At 59.1% G+C, this 17,389-nt stretch overlaps 3 non-coding genes across 3 annotated transcripts; all 3 read left to right on the top strand.

Annotated features, from left to right (window-relative positions):
* The first annotated feature begins 2,141 nt into the window (after positions 1–2,141).
* On the top strand, positions 2,142–2,214 carry TRNAA-AGC (transfer RNA alanine (anticodon AGC)). The gene has a single exon. It is a non-coding gene; the product is annotated as a tRNA-Ala (tRNA).
* A 7,833-nt stretch (positions 2,215–10,047) lies between these two features.
* TRNAV-AAC (transfer RNA valine (anticodon AAC)) lies at positions 10,048–10,120 on the top strand. Its single transcript has one exon. It is a non-coding gene; the product is annotated as a tRNA-Val (tRNA).
* Positions 10,121–17,170: 7,050 nt separating this feature from the next.
* Positions 17,171–17,244, top strand: TRNAI-AAU (transfer RNA isoleucine (anticodon AAU)). The gene has a single exon. It is a non-coding gene; the product is annotated as a tRNA-Ile (tRNA).
* Positions 17,245–17,389: the final 145 nt, after the last annotated feature.

The following is a 17,389-nucleotide window of genomic DNA, read 5'->3' as shown; positions in this document are numbered from 1 at the left end:
CTGAGCAACACTCTGGTCTGGTGGCCAGAAGCCACTCAGCTTCCTTCATGTCTTTGGACATTGGTGCCTATAGCAGTCCAGCAAAGGGTAACAGAGCAACACCCTGCACTTGTCTACTGGCTAGCAAGGGCTGGACCCCTTGGTTTTATGAGCACCATGCGCTGCCCACCTAAACTATCCAAGCTACAGAGCAACAGCTCAGAACAGGCAGCTGCTGTATGGCTCCTGGAGTGAGATTGCTGTCCCTCCCTCCCTCCCTCTTCAGCATCCCACCCAGGCATCCCCTCAGCCCCTCCCCCACCACCCTGAACCCTAACTTGGAATCTCCCCCTCAGACTCTGTCTCCCATTCCCCACTGCCCTGAGCCCTGGCTAGGAATTCCCTCAGACCCTGCTGCACCTCACCCACTGTACTAGGCCCCTGCCAGGTTTCCCCTTGGACCCTGCCTATCCCCTCCCTCTCTTCCCCTGAGCACAACATTAACACGGCCCATGTTCCCTGGCAGAGGGGTAACAACATCAGCCCCTGCTGCAATGTGCTTCCTTTGGAGGGACCCCAGTCTGCTGCCTGCTCCTGAGCTCAGCTGCTCCCAGCTCACCCACAGCACATGGCCTTGGAGCAGCAGCTGCCCTGTCTACTCTCCTACCACAGACACAGAGCCCACAGGAGCAGACCCCACAGCTGTCACCCCAACTCCAGAACCTTCTGCATGTGCAGTGTGAAACCTGCCCACCAAAATGACCCACCTGCAACTTGTTCCTACCTGCTCCAGGGGTATCTCCCTTTTCAGGACATGGCTCACCTGTGCATCACCACTTTCTCTCACCTGAGGCAGCCCATGGCCCTGACTTCCTCTTTCAAATCCAGCCTGCACGTGAGAGCACTTCCTCTTCCCACCAGGTGGGAGACAAGATGATGATAGTGCTCTCTTGTGCCAGTGCACATCATTCAACACAGACAGACCCAAAACCCCTGTACATTGTGAGCTTCCGGGGGGGTGGGCTGCGAAAGCGGCTCCCCTTGATTCCTTGGGCAGGAAGTTACAAGGACAGCAGTTTTATGGGAGAATGTGGGTATTGATCCCACTACTTTGTGCAGGCTGAGCAAGCGCTCTACTATTTGAGCGAACACCCTCTAGAAAATGGGATGTTCTGCCCCAGTCACCTCATTGCTGACTCCATACGTCCCTGCAGCTCCCCTGGCTCCTGTCCAAAGATGACCCTTGTTAGCCCAGTTCCTACCAGCTGGCTGGCTGAGCTCTTTAGACACAGCTGCAAATAATGCCATGGTGACGGTTTCAAGCTCTATGTGAGCCCTTGGGGCATCGTGATGAAGTGGCCTGGCTACTGTGGATGGGGAGGTTCCAGCACACACAGGGATCTGTGCAGTGCCAGCCTTGTGGAAGGGCTCTGTGGGAGGGCTCTGTGGGAATCCCTGCCTACATCACAATGCCACTGCGTGGGGCTGCTGGTGCCTGGCACCCTGGCTTTGCACTGCCTGGTGGCCTCTAACCGTGTCACCTACCTGGGCTCAGAGTTTCACTGATCTACATGGGCAGGTGATATACACACAACAGGGGTGGCTCTGTGAGCTGCAGAGGTCTGTAGCATGTGGTGCTTTGGCAGATGCTTCATTTCTGAGAGCAGCTGCAGAGGAGATGATGGACAGTCAGTGTCTGTGGGAGGAGGGGTTCACATTGGGGCTCTGGGGCATATTTTTATGCTTTTAATCACTGGCCATGTGAGTGATTTATTTCTAGAGCTGTTTTCGGAGTGCCCCATCTGGGTGTGTTTACTAGCCAGAGCTGTTAGAAAGCACCACCAGCGCCCCCAGTCAGTGGCATTGTGATGCAGGCAGGGATTCCCATAGAGCCCTCCCACAAGGCTGGACCTGCACAACTCCCTGTGCGTGCTGGAACCTTCCCATCCATAGCAGCCAGGCCACTTAGTCAAGATGGCCCAAAGTCTCACCTGGATCTTGAAACCGTCACTGTGACATTTTTAGCAGCACTGTCGAAACCGCTCAGCCAGCTGACAGGAACTGGTTTTACAAGTGTCATCTTAGGAAAGGAGTCTGGGGAGCTGCAGGGACATATGGACTCAACAATGAGGTGGCTGGGGCAGAACATTCACTTGCCCAGAGGGGAATTAGCTCAAATGGTAGAGCGCTTGCTTAGCATGTAAGAGGCAGTGGGATCGATACCCACATTCTCCAATAAAACTGCTGTCCTTGTAACTTCCTGCCCAGGGAACCAAGGGGATCTGCTTTCGGCCCCCAGCCCCGCCCCTGCCCCCCCCTGAAAGCTCACAATGTACATGGGGGTTTGGGGCTGTCTGTGCTCCTATTGGTGTTACTGGGGGGGGGGGGGGTGGGCAGGCATGGCCTGCCCACAGCTAAAAGGCCCCTCTCACAGTGAGGGGGGGCCCACTAAAAATGCCCAGGCACCAAGTGAATACGGGGGACAACAAAGGAAAAAAACAGGGACGGGAGTGAGGGTCAAAGGTTTAGAACGAGGGAGCCGGAAGGGGATACCGAGCAGAGTGCCCTGAACAGCGCCCACCGCTCCTTGAAGGTGTCCAGGGAGTCGGTGGACGCAGCCCAGAGGAACTCTGCTCGGATTCGTGAGCGAAGGGAGAAACGGAAGTAGGCCCCACAGTCGCAGGTCGCCTCCTCTCCCTGGTTTTATAGATGGTCATTTTGGCCATGGCCAGGAGGAGGCAGACGAGGAGGTCCCGCGACTTTGTGGGGCCGCGGATAGGGTGTGACAGGATAAGGAGGTGCGGGGAAAAGTGCAGCCAGAACCTCAAGAGGAGGTTCTGGAGGAGCCGGAAGAGGGGCTGCAGCCTGGCGCACTCAACGTAGATGTGCGCCAGGTTCTCCCTCATGCCGCAGAAGGTGCAGGTGTCTGGGATGGGGGTGAACCGCGCCAGGTACACGCCCGTGCTCACCGCTCCGTGGAGGATTCTCCAGCTGATGTCCCCGGCGGGCCGCGGGACCAGAGTGGAATAGAGGCTGGCCCACCGGGGCTCCCCACCCTCCGATGGCGGCAAGAGGTCCCGCCACTTGTGGTCGGGGCGGGACACGAGGGTGGGGAAGTGGAGCGTGTGAAGCACGAGCGCGTACAGAAGATGTCTAGGCGCGGTTCGGAAGGGGACCGGCTGCAAGGTATGCAGCCGGCTGAGGTGGTGGGGGGGAGGGGGGCGGGCAGGGTCGCGAAGCCGGGGGCCCACGGAGAGGTCCGGAAGGCTAGGAGTGCGAGGGGGGCGGGGTGCACCCTCTCGCAGGACCCGGCCGAGGTAGACGTGAGCAGTGGGCGGCAGGGCGGCCTTCACCTCCTCGAGTACGCGACGGGGGGAGCGTAGGCTGGAGAGCCCCATGCGCTGGGCGAGCGCCGGGGCTTCCATCCAGTCTCCCCGGTCGTAGTCCAGGAGGTCTCCGACCCTGGTGATTCCACCTAGGACCAACCTCCGGCGCACCGCGGGAGACTCCGCCGCCTGCACACGAAGGTGGGGGTTGTGTAGCAGGGGCTCCGCGAGGAGGTCTTCCCCCGCGGTGGCCCCTAAGGACCTGGAGGCTGCAAGCAGCTGCCAAGTGCGGAGGAGGTCCTGGTAGAAGGCCGGCAGCTCCGAGAGGCCTTGCGGACGGTCTCTCCAGGATAAATAAAAGAGCTGCCGGTCGTATCGGAGCCCTCGGTGACGGCGGAGGAAAGCGTGCGCCAGCGTACTCCATGCCGGACTATCTGCACTGTTGGTGTCGGTGTTGAGGAGTCCCTGCAGGGCCCGGAGGCGGAAGACATGGACCTGAGTGCGCATGCAAGTCAGGCCCTGTCCTCCCTCCTCCGGGGGGAGGTGGAGTACCCCTGCAGAGACCCAGTGCAGTCCTGGCCAGAAAAACTCCAGGATTGACCTCTGGAGCTGGTCCAGGCACCCAGGGGGTGGGACCAGGGTGCTGAGGCGGTACCAGAGCATGGACAGGACGAGTTGATTCAGCACCAGTGCTCTCCCGCGTAGGGAGAGACACTGGAGCAGCCCCGTCCACCTCCGTAACCGCTCAGCGACCCTGCCCTCTAAACCCTGCCAGTTTTCCGGCGGAGAGGGATGCGTGGCGGATAGAAAGACGCCGAGATAGAGCAGCGGACCCGCGCTCCACCGGATGGCCTGAAGCGCGGGCGGGAGGCGGCTCGTCTGCCATCCAGTCCCAACCACCAGGCCAGAGCTCTTGACCCAGTTGACCCGGGCGGAGGAGGCTGCCGAGTAGATAGCTTGGCAAGCCTCCAGACGCGCCAGGTCTCCCGGGTCCTGAACCACGAGGAGCACGTCGTCGGCGTACGCCGACAGGACTAGCCGCAGCCCTGCCTCTGGAAGCACCAACCCCATCAACCGCTGACGAAGGAGACAGAGGAAGGGCTCGATGGCCAGAGTGTACAGCTGTCCTGAGAGCGGGCAGCCTTGTCGTACTCCCCGTCCGAAGCTGACCGGAGCGGTCAGGGTCCAGTTGAGCTTGACCATGCACTCCGAGGCAGCGTACAGCACCCGGAGAAACCCGACGAAGCGGGGTCCGAAGCCGAAGGCCTGCAGGGTGCCCAGGAGATACCCGTGGTCCACCCAGTCGAACGCCTTCTCCTGATCCAAGGACAGGAGGGCGAACGACAGGCCGTCCCTACACCCGAGCTCGAGGAGATCCCGGACCAAGGACAGATTATGGAGGATGGTGCGGCCCGGGACGGTGTAGGTCTGGTCGGGGTGGACCACGTCCTGCAGCACGGACCCCAAGCGACGGGAGATGGCTTTAGCAATGATCTTGTAGTCCGTGCTGAGGAGCGAGATGGGACGCCAATTCCTGAGGTCGCGGGGGTCCCCCTTCTTAGGCAGCAGGGTGAGGACCGCACGCCTGCATGACAGGGGGAGGACCCCGCTTTGCAAGGCCTCGGCCCAGACGCTGAGCAGGTCTGGGCGAGGACGTCCCAAAACACGCGGTAAAACTCCACGGTCAGCCCGTCCATGCCCGGGGATTTGTTGGTGGGCATGAGGCGGAGGGCTTCCGAGAGCTCGGCCAGAGTGAGAGGGAGCTCTAGCCGGTCCCGGTCGCCCATGCTGACCGACGGCAGTTGGTCCCAGAGCACCCTGCAGGCGTCAGCGTCGGTCGGATCCGGGGAGAAAAGGGTGGCGTAGAAGGCGCGGGCCCTCTCGCGCATCTCCACCGGATCCGTAAGAGGGGTGCCATCCTCCGCAAGAAGGCAGAGGATGTGTTTTTCGGCACCCCTCTTTTTCTCCAGGGCATAGAAGAAGCGGGAGCCGCGGTCCATCTCCCGGAGGAGTTGGATTCGCGACCTCACCAAGGCCCCCTGTGCCCGGAGGGCGTCGAGGGCCCTGAGCTCGTCCCTCTTCTCCTGGTACGTGCCGCAGAGGGATGGATCGCTGGGGCTGGTGGCTAGACGCCTCTCCAGCTCAAGGACCTCCCGTTCCAGCTGCCCTATCAGCGCATCCCGCCGCCGGCTGGCCCCCCGAGTATAGTCGCGGCAGAAGAGCCGCGCGCGCACCTTTCCCAGATCCCACCACCGCCGTGCCGAGGGAAAGGCGCGCCGTTGCTCGCGCCAGGCCAGCCAGAACTCCCGGAAGGACGCCACGAAGCCCACGTCCTCCAGCAGGCTGTTATTGAAGTGCCAGTAGGCCGACCCCCGCTTCCCCAGCGAGAGGGAAGCCTTCACGGCCACCAGGTGGTGGTCCGAGAAGGGGGCCGGCCGCATGCTGGAGGCGTGGGCCCGGAAGAGGTGGTACCGTGAGATGTAAATGCGGTCCAACCGGGAGTGTACAGATTTATGGCCCACCACTCGGACGCGGGTGAAGCCAGCGTCCTCGTCCGAGTGGTGGCTGCGCCAGACGTCCACCAGGGAGCGATGGATGAGAAGCTCCCTGAGGACGCCCGCAGCGGCCTGGCACTGCTCGGTCCCCGTGCGGTCCCGCTCCTCGAGGGTGCAGTTGAAATCCCCGCCGAGGACCAGGCACTCGCGAGGATCGATGGTGTCGAGGAAGGCTGCCGCCTGCCGGAAGAAGGGGGTTCTCTCCGGGCGGCGTGCCGGGGCATAGACATTGACGAGATGGAGAGGCAACCCCTCCACCCGCACCCGGAGATACAGCAGGCGGCTGGGCACAACCTCGACGCTCCCCAGCACCTCGGGCCGCAGGTCTGGGGAGAACAGGGTCGCCACCCCGGCCCGGTGGGCCGAAAGGTGACTGAAGTGGACCCCGTCTCCCCACTCCAGCCGCCACTTAGCTTCGGCGGCTGGGGTAGTGTGGGTCTCCTGTAGGAAGGTGACCGAGTACCCCCCCTCCCGAAGGAAGGAGAGCACTCGGCACCTACGGAGACCCGACCCGCAGCCCCCGGCATTCAGAGTGGCAAGGATGATCGGCGCCATGTGGAGGGCTGGGGAGGATCCTCGCCGGAGGGAGTACCGACAGTTCCCGTGGGGCCACGCAGCAAACCGTGACCAACCCCAAAGGTGACGAGGGCGTCACGGAAGCTGCGGGCCCGTTGGTAAGCCGTGGCGTCCCTCCTCCCGGTCCCCGTGCCCTCCTTGAGAAGGGCCCTCATGGATCCCAGGATGGTATGAAAGTCCCCCCAGCGCTGGAGGGCGAGAGCAACCTTGTTCTTGGAGCCACGAATGTCCTCCAAGAACTGGCGCATCCCTCCCACCAGCGCAAGGGGTGCCGAGGCCTCGGGGTCTCCAGTACCCGTCGGCCTTATGTTGCTTTGGGCCCCACGGCCAGAGAAAAGGTTGGGGTGGGGACTGGGGTCTGGTTTTGGGGGGGATGGGGGTGGCAGAGGGAGAGCAGCCCCGGAAGTGCTGGGAGAGGGCGATATAGGGGGGGGCTCCTGAGGGACTATGGTCTCGGGGGCAGGTGTGAGTGGGCAGGGATCAAGGGGAGGGGTGGGAGGAGGAGGGGTGGGGGTGAGGGCAGGGGGGATGAGACTCATCAGGGGAGGGGGAGGTTCATGAGGGGGAGGGGGAGGAGGCACAGGAGGGAGGGGAGGGAGGGGAGGGTCTGGAGGGGGCAGGGTTGCAAGTTCTGTGGCGGGGCGTTGGCTAGGAGAAGGTACGGGAATGATGGCAGGTGATGGGGCTAAGATGGGAGCAGGGGCGGGGGTATGGAGAGAAGGTGTCTCGGGAGGAGGGGCTTCCTCGGACGGTGGGGCGGGGGAGGGGGGCATGGGCGAAGTGCCGACATGCTCGGCAGGAAGTGCCAACTGGTCGAGGGGGTAGGTGTTGGGGTCTTCGGTTCCGGGGCCAAAGGCGGGGGAGATGGGGAACTCTGCTTCCCCCAGGGTGCCCAGGGGCTGGCCGGCTCCCGTGGGGAGGTCATCCCTAATTAAGGGGGGGGTCGCCTCCTGGGATGTCCCAAGGCAGAGGGGGGTGGTAATCAAAGGGTCGCTGGTAGATGGGGAGGGGGAGAGTGGAGAGAGTGGGGGTGAGTGGATGGACGGCCCACAGACCTCCAGTAGGAGGCTGTCCACGTCCAGGGCCACCGGCGTGAGGCCTAGGGCCTCGACCTCCTGTGAGAGGAGGGCGAGGCCGGGGCTCACCTCCTCCGGATGCTCCGCAGCAGTAGTCTGGGTCGCGGCCGGAGGGGTGTCGGAGGAGGGCGCGGGTGCACAAAAAACCCTCTCGGCTTCCTGAGGCTCTGGCTCCGGGGCGGAGAGGATGTCGCCTTTCTCAGCCGCCACCGCGGCAGCCCCCGTCGCCCCCGGCGGATGATCGGTAGCCGGGGGTTCGGCAGGTGGGTCTGGGCTGGTGGCTCTTTTTAGCGCTTTGCGCGGCGCCTCCACCTTGTCCTCCGACAGGGTGGGGGGCCAGGTGCGCGCACTTTTCTTCTTTCGTTTCCCCCCCACCAGCACCCAGCCCTCCGAGGGGGCGGGCTGGGCAGTAGAGGAGGAGGGGCCAGGGGACAGGGCCGACGAGGAGGGAGGGAGGTAAGAGGGGGGCGGGGCGGCAAGGGGGAGGGACGACCCGCCCCGGGACGGGCCCCCTTCTGGTCCTGCCGCCGGCCCCTCCTCCCTCTCCTCCGCAGGCCCGGCTCTTGTGCCCGCTCGGGCGCCAGCGCCTGCTTCTTCTTGCCCGGCACCATGCGTCCGGGCATCCTCCGACGCCCGAGCGGCAATGGATCCGTCCGGGACGAGAGGAGGAGGGTCGGAGGAGGTCCCGGGCTCCCCTTCGTGCCGGGCCAGGGGGCAGTCCCTCCGGACGTGCCCCGCCGCCCGGCACATAAAGCACCGGGCCTCCCCCAGGGTATAAAAGACCCGGTACTGGGCCCCTTGATAGGGCACCAGTATAGTCCCCTCCTGGGCCACCCCGCCCTGTGCTGCCGCCGGCGGCAGTTGGACCCGGGCCTGCCGGCGGAAGGAGAGCACGTGCCGTAGGGCGGGGTCTTTACAGCCTAGGGGGAGGGGACTCAGGACCGTCAAAGGCCGGCCCAGGGCGGTGAGGAAGGGCAGAAGGGCAGAGTTGGGAAGGAAGGGTGGAACAGAAAAAAAAACCACCCGCACGCCCAGGTCTTCCAGCGGCTCCAGGGGCACGTGCACGCCCCCAACCGCCAGGCCCCTCTCCACCGCCTCCTGGGCGGCGGCCTCCGAAGCCAGGAAGAAAACAATCTTCCCGAACATCCGGGAGGCCGCCACCACGGCCGCGGGCCCCACCACCCGTGCCAACGCCCGCACGTAGGTCTCCACGTGGGGCGAGGCAGCCACCAGGAGGCAGCGGACTCCGTGCCTCCTGGTGAGCGCGGGGAAGGGGCCGCGACCGTTGGGGATGGTAGTCCCGGCGGAGGCGGCAGGAGTAGGGTGCGAGGCGGCGGCCGCCGCCTGGGCGTACGACCTGGGGGCCGAGAGGTCGGGGCCCCCAGGAGCGGTGGAGGGAGCAGGGGGAAGGGAAGAAGGGGAGGCTGCACTCGGTGTTTGGGCAGCCTGGGGGAGAGTCCCTGCCACGGGAGGTTTGGCCTTCCGGGCGGGGCTCTTGCCCTTTCTTTTCCCCTGGCCCCTCCTGCCCTTTTGGGGGGGAGGGTTTGGGGCTGGGTCGCCAGGGGGCGCCGCAGCGGAGGCAGTAGGAGCCCCGGAGCCTGCGCCCGCACCCTCAGCCGATATGGTGGTAGTAGAGTTCTGGGCAGCCCTGGACGAGTGGGCCGCCGTTTCGGGGATAGGAGGGGTCACCGTGGAGGGGAGAGGGAGGGAGGGGTTACCGGATGACCCTCCAGTGGGCGTGGGGGCCATATTGGTGGGTCTTGAGAGGGAAAAAGTTTATTGGGGGTGGGGGCCTTTAAGAGAGAGCGGGGGAGGGGGAGGAGAATGGAAGGGAAGGAAGGAGTGAGGCATGGCTGCCCCTCCCCCACCGGCCGGGCTGAGGACCCCGTCAGATGGGGGAAGGGCAGGGCGAGGGGGGTGAGGTCAGGGAAAGGGAGACACAAAAGAAAGGCCACAACTCCCAGCACAAGGTGGTGAGATGGCTCCTGTTTCTGCACTGGGATGTGGAGGGAATCAAAGTTTGTGTGTGTGTGGGGGGGGGGGCTCAGGCGCTTAAGTAAACAGAAGTAAGGTTTTTGCTTACACATTTCTTTGTTATAAGCTGTTGCAATTGTTTTGGCTGCAGCCTGGCTCTGCTTTACTACTTTTTCCCCACGGCTATGTCTGCACTAGAGAGTTTTATTTCAAAAAAGCCACAGCTCTTTCAAAAAGTCCCGTGGAGCAGCTACACAGCAAGGCTGTGGCTACAGTGCCCAGCCCTTTTGGAAGTGGCGTGGAAGTGTGGCCTATAGGAAATGCAAATGAGGTGCAGACTTAAATATTCCATGTCCTATTTGCATAACCAGTCAGGACCTCAATTCTGGAAGAGCTGATATTGAAAGTCCCAGTTGTGAGTGCAGTTGCTTCCCTCTCCTTGAGCAGCTGAGCCAGTAAAATACTCCCCTCAATTTCTATAAGGTCCCCCATCCACATGTGGCAGGGCAAGCAGTGGCTTGAGGATACAATTTAGGGGAGGGCAAGAGACAGGACAGTAGAGCTTCTGTAGTGTAGTGGTTATCACATTTGCCTAACACGCAAAAGGTCCCTGGTTCAAAACCAGGCAGAAGCATGAATGCCTCTGTTTGTGGGGCTCACTCTTATGCCCAGAAGGGCTCATCTCTTTCTCCAAAAACCTCTCTTACATATAAGCCCAGCACCCATGTGACAAGAAGATATTGAACCAGACCCTGTTGTACAGCAGGAGAGCCCAGCAGATGCCCTGCTGCTAGTGCACAGAAACTCTTTCCCAGCATGTACTTGAAGGCTTTTCCCTCACTGATGTCACTGGCTGGGAATCACAGAACTATCTTTGCCCCTCAGCCAAAAGAAGCTGTGCCAGGCAAGTGCCCCTGCCTGATCCCACATGTTCAGTCCCAGCCAGACCCAGCCAACGCCTGCTCCTGAACCTGCCTCCCATCAGCCCCTCACAGACTGACCTGGCAGAGAAGGGGCCAATCCAGCTGGAGCTGCTGTGCTAACAGAGCAGCTGGAAAGGAGCAGAGCGTGACAGGAGGAGACACAAAGGCTGCAGACCCTGCCCATGGCCCTGCTCTGGACCCACCCAGCAGGGACACATGGGCTGAGCTGTGCTGCTCCCAGGGCAGGGCACCACAGTCCCCTGCTCACCCCAGGAAGCAGCTCTGCAGGGGACATGAGTGATCACAGCCCTGTTGGGCCAAACCTGCGCTTCCCATGTCCCCAGCCAGCCAGTGAGTGGCAGAAAGGTTCCTGGCAGGGTTGAAGTTGGGACATATGAAAAAGTTCCAGGCATGTTGGGTGAGGTGCCGAGTGGTGAAGGCGATGGACGGCTAATCCATTGTGCTCTGCAGGGTTTGAATCCCATCCTCACTGAACCTTCATAGGCACCATCCTGCTGAGCTTTGTTGAGTTCCAGTCCTATTGTGCGATGCTACTTCTAGCACAGCTGAGCCTGCTGCCTCCCAGTGCCTGTGCTGGGCAGACTCCAAGCACAGGCCAACACTGTTGCTCGCTAGTGTGGGGTGTGTCTCTGCAGAGGCAGGTCTGGGGCAGGAGAGGGCCAGGAGGCAATACACACTGTGAATGGGATTCCCCAGTGCTCAGTGGCCCAGGACCTAATGCTGAGCCCTTGGCTCCATAGACCTGTTGGTGATTAACAAGAATCAAGGGCATCACTTCCCTGCCTTAGTAACAGACAAAGGGCTTTGGGGTTCCTCCCGTGCTCCCCACGCCCACTCTACAGCCACCTCAGTTCCCATGTTCCCCAGGCCCACTCTGCAGCCACCTCAGCTGTCCACCTGTCAGAGTCTGTTACTTCTTCCTCCAGAAGGACGGCAGCCGCCTCCTGCAGCTCTCTGAACTCTCCAGCACAGCCCAGAGGTGCTGCAAAGCAGGTGAGAGGCAGCCAGAAAGATTTGTCCAGTCACCACTGGGTGCTGCTTTCCTAATCTCCCCTTACCTGGGAGGTCCATGGGCAGGGGAGCCACAGAGCCTCTGGGACTTTTCTCCTAACTCGTTTGGGTTTTGTCAGTGACAAACAAAGGGATGTGAGAGGAGAGTAACTCTCCCCCTCCTGCCCTGCCCCACCTGGAGAGGTTGCACTGTCACCCTCTGTGCACAGACAGCCCCAGAGCTGGAAGAATCAGATTCTGTTCTTGCAGGCAGAGGCACCACCTTCCCCACACCAGTTCCAGCTGTTTTCCTGAGCTCTGCTCTGTACCTGAATGTTTCCAGGGCTCCTCTACCATCAGCCTTCACCTTCAGCCTTCAGCCGGCTGCACATGGGAACACCAGAGGCTGCTCTGTGCCACAGGCTGTTTGCAGAGGTCATCTCATCTGACGACCCTGCAGATCACAGGCCTCCTGCATGGTGCAGTCGGGAGTGTGGCACCAAAGCGCACACCAGACAGGCACTTGGTCTGCACTGGAAGGCGCCCAGGGCTAGAGAAATCCCCACACCCCGGGGGTGTTTGGAGGACATTAATGCAGTGACTGGAAGGTAAAGGACCCAAAATCCACACTTTTGGGTCTGTATCATAATTCACGTGCAGAACATCTCTGTGCTCAGGTCTGCACATTTCACAATTTTATTTCTCTGTCAAGCTTAAATTTAATTCTTTGAGCAGTGAGTTCTATAATCCCTGATCTTTCCAGAGTAATGACGAATAGATAGATATCTGACATCAATCTATCCATCTATCTAACAGGGAATATATCTAGAAATCATAAAATTTTTTCCTTTTAATTTAATTAAATTGAATTCCCGTTTAATTTCAGCAAGGGAGATTTCAGTTGGACGTTAGGAAATATTTCCTGTCAGGGCAATTAAGCACTGAAATAAATTTCCTCGGGTAAGGGCAAAATCTCCATCTTTGGAGATATTTTAGAAGATGGATAAATATCCAACAGTGAAGATCTAGATCAGGGATAAGAAAACTTTTTAGATTGGTCCCCACTTTTCCTCCCTGAAATTAGCAACGACCCCACAACCTCTCTAATGTGGTCAGAACCGACAACAATTTCAGTGATGTTCATATATAAAAAAGCCCATTTGGGCATGTGTAAGAAAAGAACTCTGAAGAAAGGAAAAACTTTATTCATCGATGTATAAATGTGATGACGCAGACCTCGAAACAGGAAGAGATTTCATCATTTTTAATGAGGTGGGTGAGCCTGAGACCCAGCAGCTGACTGGGCTGTGGCCCCCTTATGAAATTTCATGCCCCCTGAGGTTTGCTCACCCCACTAGAGATGGTGCTTGGTCCTGCCATGAGGAAATGGGACTAGACTCGATGGGCATTTCAGGTCCCTTCCAATTATTGAGCTCTATGAGTCTGTGACTCCTACTGACCCTGGCCCTGCTTCACTTCCTCAGGCTTTGGATCTTCTACGCTCTGCTCCTTGGCCTTGGAGTCTCAACTATTCTCTTTAATGGCTGCCATGTTCCTTGCAGTCCCTGTGGGAGGCAGTGAAGGGGGAACTCACATTGGCCCTTGACTGCAGTAATCTCCCCTGCGCTTCCCATTGGCCAGGAAGGGGGAACCACGGCGGATACGAAGTGGTGGGTGGTGCCTACAAATGGAAGAGAGTGCATGGATCCACTTGCCCCTCACCCCCAGGAGCTGCTGCTGGTTACACTGGTCACTTTTAGGAGTGGGGAAGGGCTAGTGGGAGGTGAACCTGCTTTACCCCACTGCACCACCACACGGCTGCACCAGAGATTGATATGTCCCCAATCTACGCTGCTGCACAAGGGATACTGCTGCTACCCAATGCCCTGCAGCCCCTGGAGGATTTGCTGGAGGCACAGAACTGTCTAGGCAGAGTCCCCGAGCCTGTAGATCAGTTTCGGCATCCCCATGGCCTCTCTGTTCCCTGGCAGCATGGCCCACACAGCACGGAAGGAACACAGGGCTGGGATTGGGGTCTCAGGGGCCCAGCTCCCATTGCAATGAATGGAATGAACTGGGAAATGCTGAGGTGCCTTATGCAGCTGTGCAGTCAACATATGGGTAAGGAAGGCCGTGCCACCGTTTACTTTGCTGGCAGAGAGCAATCTCTAGCCCTGATGGGAGGAGACACCAGCATGCACAGGTGAGGTGCACAGCATGTGGTGAGGCTTACCAGCCTGTTGGGAAGGGGCTTTGGCCAACTCCATCCCTCCCTTTGCTTGGTTGCTTCCTTCACCTGACTGAGAAGAACATGAGCCCTGGACCCAGCCTGGCCAGCCTTTCCCCATCCCAGGAGATGATGTTGATCACAAGGTTCTTGTCCTGTCCCCACTCTGTTGACCTGACCGCCAAAATTCTTGCTGTCCAAAAACACCCCACCAGGGACAGGGTCTCCAGTCCATGTGGCAGAGGAAGGCTTAATGGTCATTACCTGTACATATGGGACAGGCTTCCTAGTGGGTCTGGACCAGGTGAGGTTGGGGCTTCCTGGACCCATCCTCCCATAGCACAAAGCCAGCCCCCCAGAAGCTCCCACTGCACCACACACCTCCCACATGAAGAGGCAGTAGGAGCACCCTGCCAAGCGACACCTGCCCTCCACAGCAGTTCCAGTGGTTTTCTTTGCTCTCCATTTCCTCTCCAGTTCTGCTGGCCTCAAAGCTCTATTCTTTATACCTTTATTGTTTTCCAGTCAACAAAGCCCACTGTAGGTTTGTCATGCTGCTGGTGGGGGAAGAAGGTGGAGCTTCAGCGGGGCCCTGTCCCCCGAGTAAAAGAGTGGCAAGCTCAATGGGAGGAGATGGTAAGAGGGTTTCAGCCATGACAGTGGTCTCCCTTAGAGCAACTCAGGTGAACACAACAGCAAGGCCCCTTTGCCTTCATGGAAGGGGAGGGCTTTGAACAAATGGGGGATGCAGGCCAATTGCTGGAAATTTCCCCAAAAGGTGGATACTGGAGGAGGCATTCTGGTGGGCCTCACTTATCCAGCAGGATGAAAAAGCCCTCACTCAGGTGCACCTGTGGATAAGAAAACAAAACCCTGGACAAAGAGAGATTTATAGCAAACCTCAGTGCTACCTGGAGGACCCACATTGATTTGAACTGAGATAGAAAAATTCAGAGTTCTAAATGAACATAGATAGATAGATAGATAGCTGTCCATCACACCCTGAGACCTGCCATTTGAATCTTTTCTTGATACCTGTGACTCTTGATAGTTTGGCACCCTGCACTCCTTGACTAGACAGATTCTCATGTGCACATTCCTTCTGAGAAAGGTTGAGTTGCCTCTACAGAGAAACAAAACTCTCACCATCTTAAACTGGTAAAGAGGGGCAGAGCTCAGGGGTGGAGCATTTGACTTCATCTGAATAGGTGCTCCATTTCAGGTAGTTTTCTTGAGGTTTTCATGAGCTCATGGGAATAAGGGCACTTCGAAGTAGGCAGCATCCTTTCGAAAAGGAGACCCGTCTGGACACGCCACGCGGCGGCAAGGAGCGTCAATTTCGAAGCGCGGCTGCCGCCCGCATGCTAATGAAGCGCTGAATATGCATTTCAGTGCTTCATTAGTAAACTTCGAAATGGCCATTTGCATGGCCATTTCGAAGTTTGGGGCACATGTAGACACAGCCAATATGTGAAAGGAGAATTTTAACTCCTCCTGTCCTCAATGTCCTCTGGGCAGCAACTGCAGCTTCCCTCTGGCACAATGTCTGTGCTGGGGAATGGGAAGGTGTTGTTGTGGACAGTCCAACCGTGTGCGTTGGCCCCACAAAGACACATTTCTTTAAAGTGCAACAAGACCATTTTTTTGGTTTAAGATACAGACTAACACAGTCACCTCCCTATCAGCAAGCAGTGACATAATAAGGTGACTTAGCTGGCTAACATAACTGACTAATAAACAGGAGATCATGGATTCAGTTCCCGGTGGTGCCCTGTTGTATGTCTTTCTGAATGTTTTCCTATGTCTGGCTGGGGAGCAGAGAAGACCTCCCTTGGCAATCTCTCTCCCTGCTGGGGAAGGTAAAGGCTGATGGAAAAGGAGCTTTGGAAAGAATCTAGTCACAGCCTGGAGCTCAGGAAAAGGCAGGTGTGATGGGTGTGGGGAAGGTGCTGCTGTGGCTGCCAGAAGAGAGTCTGTGTCTCACAGCTTTGTGGTTCTGGGGGCTGCCTGTGCCAGCCAGCTCCTCCAGCACGTTTGTAACACAGACACAATTCCCTGTCGGCAGGAGCTCTGTTCTGCCCTGTCTGCGGGAGCAGCTCCTGCCCTCGACCTGCCGCTGCAGAGACACCCCCCAGCCCTGTCCCTGCACACCATGGCTGCGTCTACACGTGCACGCTACTTCGAAGTAGCGGCAGTAACTTCGAAATAGCGCCCGTCACGTCTACACGTGTTGGGCGCTATTTCGAAGTTGAAATCGACGTTAGGCGGCGAAACGTCGAAGTCGCTAACCCCATGAGCGGATGGGAATAGCGCCCTACTTCGACGTTCAACATCGAAGTAGGGACGTGTAGACGATCCGCGTCCCACAACATCGAAATAGCGGGGTCCTCCATGGCGGCCATCAGCTGGGGGGTTGAGAGATACTCTCTCTCCAGCCCTTGCGGGGCTCTGTGGTCACCGTGGGCAGCAGCCCTTAGCCCAGGGCTTCTGGCTGCTGCTGCTGCAGCTGGGGGTCCGTGCTGCATATACAGGGTCTGCAACTAGTTGTTGGCTCTGTGTATCTTGCACTGTTTAATGAAAGTGTGTCTGGGAGGGGCCCTTTAAGGGAGCGGCTTGCTGTTGAGTCCGCCCCGTGACCCTGTCTGCAGCTGTGCCTGGCTCCCTTATTTCGATGTGTGCTACTTTGGCGTGTAGACGTTCCCTCGCTGTGCCTATTTCGATGTTGGGCTGAGCAACGTCGAAGTTGAACATCGACGTTGCCAGCCCTGGAGGACGTGTAGACGATATTCATCGAAATAGCCTATTTCGATGTCGCAACATCGAAATAAGCTATTTCGAATTTGGGTGCACGTGTAGACATAGCCCATGTGCACACACTAGTGAGTGAGAGGAAACATCTCACTCCCAGCCACACCCAGCTCTGCCCCCACCCCAGTGGTAATTCACCTCTCACCCCAGCTGTCCCCAGTGCTGACCTGACACACCTGAGATCCCTCTTGTAGCTTCCTTCTGCTTCCTCACCAACATTTCTTAACCCTTCTGGGAAGCAAAACTCCTGCAGTGGACATGAATTGTGCAGGTGGGAGACGTTCTGACACAGCCCCTGGGCAGGGCCCAAGGTTTCAGCTGGTGACTGTGCAGTGCAGAGGGAGGAGGAGTTCGGCTGCCAGCGGGGAGAGGTGGCAGGTGTGAAGGGGAACCCGGGCAGGGCTTGTGGCTGAGGGAGGAGGGGAAAAGGGCAGTGGGGGGGTCGGCAGGGTCTGAGAGGACAAGGGGATCAGGGCACTGGGGAGGGGTGGGAGAGACAGGATCTGAGGGATCCACTGCAGGGCCCCGGACAGCTGGCAAGGGGCAGCCGGGGCTGGGGGAACTCCAAGCTGGGCTCTGAGCAGTGGGGGATGGGTGAGAGAGTCTGAAAGGGGAGGCCAGGCTGGTGGGGGAGGGGAGGAAATCTCAGTCCAGTGGCCCTGCAGCTGCCTGTTGCTCATTTCCAAAAAGGCCCCTTGTGAGACCCTTTGCAGCTGGCCGGCTAGCTCAGTTGGTCAGAGCGTGGTGCTAATAACGCCCAGGTCGTGGGTTCAAGCCCCATGCTGGCCATGGGCAGGTTTTCTCTGTTTTCCTTCTTGCGGCTGCTCTGGGCAGGAGGCCCAAAGAGCTGAAGGAACCAGGCTGAGAGGCTGGCAGGGAGCAAGTCGGAGTCACCACCCCAGGCAGAGGGAAGGGCTGCAGAGTGGGCCTGGGG

Source organism: Carettochelys insculpta, chromosome 33 (assembly GCF_033958435.1).
Source record: "Carettochelys insculpta isolate YL-2023 chromosome 33, ASM3395843v1, whole genome shotgun sequence".
Taxonomy (NCBI): Eukaryota; Metazoa; Chordata; order Testudines; family Carettochelyidae; genus Carettochelys; species Carettochelys insculpta.
Note: the sequence above shows the minus strand (reverse complement) of the source record. Positions and strands in the feature narration are given on the sequence as shown.